We start from the raw sequence: 8,212 nt of genomic DNA, 5'->3' as shown, positions 1-8,212 counted from the left end.
TTTTTTAAAATAAACAATGCATAACTTCCGTCTATTATTGCATTACCTCTTTTTTACGAATATATGTTCATTAATGACATGTTGCACCCGTACACTTTGGTACGGCCAATACGCCAGGGGCTTAAGTACCCCACAACATGGTGTGAGAAGTCCAAACACTTTCCCAAGTGCGGCACCCCGAACTTATAGCATTATATGCATCGGCTCCGAATCATGTCTTGGGTCAATAGTTGGGTTTGCCTGGCTCCTATGTTTTGGTACCTTACGTTCCGTCATATCGGCTATGGTAGCACTAGGAGAACTACTGCGATTGTGCCCCAGTTGAGCTGGGCTAAGCACCTCAGTAGACAAAGCTAAAACTGACCGTCATGATGAGGCAAGAGCTGGTCGCTGTTCGAGAGGTTTTCGAGTCCCTAAAGACTTATGCCGCTTAGAGCGAGGAGTCGGCTTTGTCCGGCCTAGGCGTGGATAGCGCCCCGAACTCAGTCTTCCGAACACTAGGGGCTTCGCCGAAATTTAAAATTATAGAATTCTATGGCTAAGTGAGAGTGTTCAAGCATTATAGTCCGATTGCCTTGTTCGTTGTGTTGAGCGCCTCCCTCAAAGGACCCAAGAATGGGAAAAAGAGCGCTCATGTTTATCCCGAACACCCCAGCACTCGTGGCATGGGGGCAGAAGCCGATGACTCGCCATCTCTCAAATTTGATAAACGGCCGCACAGAAGGTAATATTTTAAATTCCAAAGCGTTGCTTAGCGCATATGAACAAGTTTTCAGCATACAGGATCACAAATGCGAGTTTACTCAAAAATTACATCTTTGGAGCATTCATCCGCTATAAGGCGGGCACCCTTCAGGATGCCCTCATAATACGCTTCCGGGACACGATGCTCCTTGCCCGGCGGCGGCCCGTCCTTCACCAACTTCTCCGCATCCATCTTGCCCCAGTGCACTTTAGCATGGGCAAGCGCCCTACGTGCACCTTCGATATGGACGGAGCGCTTGATTACTTCAAGCTGTGGACATGCATCCACCAGCCGCCTCACCAGCCCGAAGTACCTCCCAGGCAGAGCCTCTCCAGGCCACAGCCGAACTAGGAGGCCCTCTACGGCCTGTTCGGCAACCTTGTGGAGCTCGACCATCTGCTTCAGCTGGTCGCTCAAAGGCACCGGGTGTTCGGCCTCAGCATACTAACACCAGAACACCTTCTCCGTCGAGCTCCCCTCCTTGGCTCGGTAGTAGGCGGCGGCATCAGACGCACTGCGGGGAAATCTGCGAATGCTCCTGGAGAGCTCCGGACTCGGGTAAGTAACAAATAATTCACTTTCACATGCTTGCTTTGCATAATGAATGCCTTACCCGCCGCTATCTTCTTCATCGTGTCAATTTCTTTGAGGGTTTTTCTGGGTTTCGGCCTTGGCAGACTTCGCGCTTTTGAGGGCTATCGCAAGCTCGGACGCTTGCGTCTTTGAGTCAAGCTCCAAACTCTCATGTTTTTTCACGAGAGCCTGGAGCTCTTTCTGCACCTCCTCCACCCGCGCCTCCTGCTTCTCTCTCTCCGTGCGCTCCGCGGCCGCCTTGTTTTCGGCCTCGGACAGCGCTTGCTTAAGGGTTGCCACCTCGACCGTGGCCCCTATAATAGCACGTTGATCCTGTCATTTTTTGCAACCACATCTTCTCTATATAATTGCGCAAGGTATTACTTACCTTCCTTCTCCTCGAGTTGCCTCTTGGCATGGCCGAGCTCGTTCTCGGACCCCACGAGGTTCTGCTGCAGCGTATCCACCTCCGCAGTCAGTGCGGCGGAGGCCAGCAGCGAAGCCTACATACACATATTGACTTGATTATGTTAGACTCCTGCGATTATTAGATCCTCTATTCGGCTTTCCTTTCCGAACGCCGAACAGAGCATCCGGGGCTACTGTCTATGCGGTAATATTTTTACATATTCTTTACCTACCTCAAAGCCTGTTAGAAGGCTGGCACAGGCTTCAGTCAGTCCGCTCTTGGCGGACTGAACCTTCTGGATCACCGCACTCATAATAGTACGGTGCTCCTCGTCGATGGAGGCGCCGTTAAGCATCTCCAGCAAATTGTCCGGTGCCTCCGATTGGACGGTGGTCACCGGCTCTGTAGGCTCGCTCCTCTTGGAAGGAGGCCGCCTACTAGAGTCCGGAACCACTGAAGGTTCCGGCGCGGTGTCCAGATCAAGGCCGGACTTGGAGCCCTTGGGGGTTTTATCCCCTTCGCGCCTGGAGTCCGGGAGGTCGCCTTGTGGCGCCTCCAGGACCACCACCTCTTGGCTTGGAAACTGTTGGGACAGCACCTCGGCGTCGTCCGTAGGGTGGGGGGAGGTAGCCATCGGAAGCGAATTCACATCCGACGAATCTAGGGAACCACTCGACAACACGTCGAGCCAGTCTTTGGGTGGACTACATAAACATGTTCGACATACGGAAAAGCTGCGCAATGGAAGAATACTATGAATCACTCTGGTATCCGGACACTTACGATCTTGCCAGGGGCTTGGCCCTGTGTGGCCACTCCTCTTCGCCGTCGTCGATGTTGGTGGAGCCGTTTGGAGGAAGGATTTTCCCCTTCTTGGACCGTTCGGCCTCCCCAGTTGGGGCGGCTTCCTTTTCTTCTCTCCCCCCGCTGGAGGGGGAGAGGTCTCTTCTTCCTCCTCCTCGTCTTCACGGGAGGAGTGCGTCTTGGAGTCGTCGGATGATGAATCCGACACCCCCGGGCACCGGGCACTCTTCCGAGTCCCCGTGGCCTTCTTCTTGGCCTTCTTCTCTGGCACCACATAGGGTGCTGGAACCAGCAGCTTCGCCAAGCGAGCGTCCCCTGGGCCTTCGGGCAAAGGAGCCGGACAGTTGATCTGTCCGGACATCTCCTGCCAATCCTGTCAAAGGTAAGGGAGCTTAAGATCCCGCATGGAGTCAAACTATGAAAAACTAATACCCTGTAAAAGTTAAATACAGCTTAACGCATGAGCGCGAAGCTGCGTGCTGAATCCGCGATCCTCGGTAGCGGATGCGGGGGCCTCGGCGCCCTTGAAAAGCACCTTCCAGGCATCTTCGTACGTTGTGTCGAAGAGCCTGCTTAGAGTCCGGTGCTGCACCGGGTCGAACTCCCACAGGTTGAAAGCCCGTTGTTGACACGGGAGGATCCAGCGGATGAGCATAACCTGGACTACGTTGACAAGTTTGAGCTTCTTGTCCACCAGGGTTTGGACGCATGTTTGGAGTCCGGTCAGCTCTCCTTCTATACCCCACGACAGGCCTGTCTCTTTCCAGGAGGTGAGCCGCATAGGGGGTCCGGATCGGAACTCGGGGGCTGTGACCCATTCAGGGTCGCGCGGCTCGGTGACGTAAAACCACCCCGATTGCCACCCCTTTAGGGACTCCACGAAGGAGCCCTCGGGCCATAGGACGTTGGGCATCTTGCCCACCATGGCGCCTCCGCATTCCGCCTGAGTGCCGCGCACCACCTTCGGCTTGACATTGAAAGTCTTGAGCCATAGGCCGAAATGGGGGCGGATGCAGAAGAAAGCCTCGCACACGACGATAAACGCCGAGATATTGAGGACAAAATTCGGGGCCAGATCATGGAAATCCAGGCCATGGTAGAACATGAGCCCCCGGACAAATGGGTGGAGAGGGAAGCCTAGTCCACGGAGGAAATGGGGGAGGAACACCACCCTCTCATGGGGCCTAGGGGTGGGGATGAGCTGCCCCTCTTCGGGAAGCCGGTGCGCAATGTCGTTAGACAAGTATCCGACCTTCCTCAGTCTTTTGATGTGTCCCTCCGTGACGGAGGAGACCATCCACTTGCCTCCCGCTCCAGACATGGCTGGAGAAGGTTGAGGTGGGGTGTGCGGACTTGGGCGCTGGAGCTCGAGTGCGCGGAAATGGATTGGCAAAGGAGGAAGAAGGCATGGATGAAAAGGTGGATCCTTATCCCCTTATATGGGCGGACGCGACTATGCGCCCCCACCAGCCTGGTAAAACTCGCTTATCTCCCAAGCGCCGCAGTCAATGGCGCGGTTGGGTTACCCACACCCGTATTGATGAGAATCCCAGAATAAAGGGACACGATCTCTGCTTTAACAAGACGTGCCAAGGAAACCGCCTCGCTAAACGCGCTGAGGTGGGGCAGTAAAATGATTCGAATAAAGACTTGGCCGTGGTGTGATGTCACGCTACGGAATACGTCAGCAGATTAGATTTGTGTAAATGTAATTCTCTCTATGGCAATATGTGGAAACTTATTTTGCAGAGCCGGACACTACCTTTGTGTTCAAAATCTTCTATGAAGTACTTGGAGGAGGAACCCGCCTTGCAATGCCGAAGACAATCTACGCGCCGGACTCGTCGTCATTGAAGCCTGGTTCAGGGGCTACTGAGGGAGTCCTGGATTAGGGGGTGTTCGGATGGCCGGACTATACCTTCGACCGGACCCCTGGACTATGAAGACACAAGATTGAAGACTTCATCCCGTGTCCGGAAGGGACTTTCCTTGGCGTGGAAGGCAAGCTTGGCGATACGAATATGTAGATCTCCTACCATTGTAACCGACTCTGTGTAACCCTATCCCTCTCCGGTGTCTATATAAACCGGAGAGTTTTAGTCCATAGAAAAAACGACAATCATACCATAGGCTAGCTTCTAGGGTTTAGCCTCTCTGATCTCGTGGTAGATCTACTCTTGTACTACCCATATCATCAATATTAATCAAGCAGGACGTAGGGTTTTACTTCCATCAAGAGCGCCCGAACGTGGGTAAACATCGTGTCCCCTACCTCCTGTTACCATCCGACCTAGACGCACAGTTCGGGACCCCCTACCCGAGATCCGCCGGTTTTGACACCGACAGTCAGCTTGGTTTGAGGGGCTCGAATTTCACCATGTGGCTCAGGAAAACAATCAGGCGGCGCATATCCTCGCCCGCATCAGCGCAAAGCGTGATGTGGTCCCCCCAACATATTTTTGGAAAGGCTGCTCATGGCATCCGTAGTATGGGAAGGGGACACCGGTAACAACAATTCGGACCCAGCAAAATACCTGATACCAAACTCTCTGACACAATCGGAGGCTCCGCCACCGAAATAACACCTTCAGCCCACGAAATAATGGTCATTATTGCCCCGTGGACAGAACCATTCCTGGCCTACCTAACTAGACAGGACCAAAATGAGGCATGCTGCATAGTGCGACGATCCAAGGCCTACAGGGCCCATGAGTGAGAATTGTACAAAAAAGCACTACCGGAGTCCTTCAAAGGTGCATCTCCGAAGAGGAAGGACGGAATCTTTTGGCATAAATTCACGCCGGACTCGGTGGTCATCACGCAGCAGCCCGGGCTCTTTTAAGCAAGGCCTTCCGTGCAGGATTCTATTGGCCAACGGCCCGGGCAGATGCACAGGACTTAGTCTAGCGCTGCGCCGGTTGCCAGCTCTTTGCAAATCAAAGCCACATGCCACCCACCGCCCTCCGAACAATCCCCATTACATGGCCCTTTGCAGTCTGGGGGCTTGACATGGTTGGACCCCTTAAAGGGGGAACCCACAAGAAAAAATACTTATTGGTCATGGTGGATAAATTCACCAAATGGATAGAGGCCAAACCTGTTATAACAGGTGAATCCAGACCAGTGATAGACTTCATATCCGGGGTTGTACACCGTTATGGCGTCCCCCACAGCATCATCACTGATAATGGCACGAACTTCACGGCCGTCGACGTAAAACTCTGGTGCAGCAAAATGGGCATCAAGCTCGATTATGCCTCAGTATATCACCCACAAACCAACGGTCAAGTCGAGCGAGCAAACGGTCTTATACTGAGCGGCATTAAACCCAGATTAGTACGTTCCTTAACAGAGTCTAACACGCACTGGGTAGAGGAGCTTGACTCCGTACTCTGGGGCTGCGGACCACGCCGAACCGTAGTACCGGATATACACCCTTCTTTATGGTGTACGGCGCAGAGGCAGTCTTGCCCTGTGACATAATTCATGACTCACCTCGAGTGCGCATGTACGAAGAAAGAGAAGCCGAGCTCGATCGACAGGACAGTCTGGACACCCTGGAGGAGGAGCGCGATGTAGCCAAAGCCCGTTCCGCATTTTATTAGCAACAGGCTCGCAGATACCAAAGCAAAGAAGTACAGGCCAAAACTTATAACGTTGGCGAACTAGTTCTACGCCTGTCGGATAATAAAAAGAACAAGCTCGAGCCCAAATGGAAGGTCCCTTCATTATTGACCAAGTTCTGACCGGTGGAGCGTACCGACTGCCGGATGCGTCGACTAGTCGACTCGAGCCGAACCCATGGAACGCGGCCAGGCTCCGAAGATTCTACGCTTAGCACCGGACTCTAAGTTAGTCCCCTCCCTTTGTCCATTTTTCGCATATGCATTGTCTCTCTTGTTTCTCTTTATTTATTTTATTATTTATCTTGGCCTTCAAGGGCCACCTTGTGCCTCGCCTGCCCATTACAGATGCGCCAGCCGCACTCTTCATACCTGGGGGCTTCTTTCACAGAAGCTTAAATTATTTATCTGGGCCTCACGCCCCACACATGTGTTATACTTCCGCATGTACCTTTTTTCACCATTATATGCATCGATATGACTTAAGTTTTGGCCAAGCTGGGTTGCCTGGCTCTTGTATTTACGCCCTACGTTCCCGTTAATTCGGCTAGGGCATAAGGGGAGCACCTCTGCGATTGTTACTGCCGGGTCAGCCGGATGTGTACCTCAGACTGGGTGAAGCCGAAAGCTAGCGTTCTTAAGGGAATATTCGGTCGGTAAACAAAAGATGAATTTTATTTTATTGTCCATATCTGCCCCCAGATGTTTTTCCAGCGTTTCCTATCGCAGTCCGGACATGCACTTTAGGGCATGCTTACCCAGGGAAAGGAACCCTTAACGGAACTATTCTCCCTGGAAGATGTTTCTTACTACCCATGTAATATAACATAACTAGTTGGGAACTTGTCTGATAAAGCACTAATGACCCCTACGCCTGGTCTCCACGCATACCCCGGTTCTTATATAACTAAGCGGGTATTCGGATACACTCCGGACTATTGGGCCCGGAGGTTGAAGCGAAAAGGTCCGCAACGACAAATGATCTACAACCTGGCTAGAAGGCATTATACATGTCACTTTAATTACATAGTCATGCAGACTGACTAAATTCCTCTTCTATACCATCCAACAGGCGGTCTAGCTTACAATCATGTTGGGAATACTTTGCGGCTAATTCTACTTGCCCATAAACTAAGCTAACGGGGATCTCTTTTCTGTCGTGCCCCACAGGTCCGACCTCGGCCATGTGATTTGGGTCTGCCTTGGTATACCGCGTCTTCACCATGGCCCAGGCTTCTCTGGCACCCTGTCGGCAGGCTGATATCTTCCATAATCGGAAGCGCCGCCGTGCTCCCTTGAGCTTCTCCGCAAGCTCTGCAACGCCCTCTGGCAGGGAGATGGACGGCCACAGGGCCTGGGCAACACCCTACATCACCTGCCGAACTTGTTCGTGCAGATGTGATAGCTCGGACAGAAAATCACCCGCAGACCCGGGCATCTCCTCCGCAGGACGACCCGTTAGCATACCTACAGACATAAATGCGGTTAGTCGGCTTCTTCGCCGAACTCCTTTAAAAGGATTCGTTCAAGCACTTACTGAAAATGCCGCGCCGAAGCCGCTTTTTCTCCTTCTCGGAGTCTGCAAGCTGGGCTCGAACGTCTTTTAGTTCCACGCTCAGCTTGACATTGGCGTCTTGGAGATTTTTTTTCTCCCGCCTAACCTCAGTCAGCACGCATTTGCCAGCCTCTAGCTGTCGCACGACATGCTGGTCCCCCGAATTTTCCCTGGATTCATCTGCAAAATCTATTGTTAGATCCGCACCCACGCCGCACACTATATGGTAACCATCATTCTTTAAAATAAATGTTACCAATGGGAGGCTTTTTCTGTTCTTGCAATGCGGAAACAGCGGCCCGCAGTTGGGTCTTGCATTCCTCCAGCTCCTGGATAGCCTAGTATTCTTCTATGTAAGAATCTGCACGTTAAAGATGATCCTTAAATCAGTTCTGCTAACTGTTTCAAGTCTCAGGGGCTACTGATACATATAAATTGCCAGATTTACTTACCCGTACATCCTTTACATACTGATCTGTGGCTCTGGCTAGACCATCTTGAGC

Source organism: Triticum urartu, chromosome 3 (assembly GCF_003073215.2).
Source record: "Triticum urartu cultivar G1812 chromosome 3, Tu2.1, whole genome shotgun sequence".
Classification (NCBI taxonomy): domain Eukaryota; kingdom Viridiplantae; phylum Streptophyta; class Magnoliopsida; order Poales; family Poaceae; genus Triticum; species Triticum urartu.
This window is presented reverse-complemented; position numbering follows the sequence as displayed.